The sequence below is a fragment of the Etheostoma spectabile genome, chromosome 16, assembly GCF_008692095.1.
Source record: "Etheostoma spectabile isolate EspeVRDwgs_2016 chromosome 16, UIUC_Espe_1.0, whole genome shotgun sequence".
Taxonomy (NCBI): domain Eukaryota; kingdom Metazoa; phylum Chordata; class Actinopteri; order Perciformes; family Percidae; genus Etheostoma; species Etheostoma spectabile.
This window is the reverse complement of record NC_045748.1, coordinates 19,675,672-19,676,013: the sequence shown is the minus strand read 5'-3', so window position 1 is coordinate 19,676,013 and position 342 is coordinate 19,675,672.

The following is a 342-nucleotide window of genomic DNA, read 5'->3' as shown; positions in this document are numbered from 1 at the left end:
AATTACCCACAGTTCAAAGCGTTGTTGTTTACCGCGGAGACCATAAGGAAATCCGTAAATTACAAAAAGGTAAACAACAGCAGGACACACAACCACAAAACTGACCTGTTGTCCAGCTTGTAAAACTAGAGTTTGAAAATATTTGGAATTAGTCAGCCGTCTCCCGTGCCTTGGCTGCAAATTTAAAATGAAAATACCCAAATGGCAAGTGTCAGCAACATCTTTTGTTATCAAACGTCACTCAGGTATAACATGTGATCTCGTGAAGTGCTGTCCAATCTCATTTATACCTATCTGGCCCTTGTGGCCTCACACACTCACTCACTTAGCACCTGAGATCAA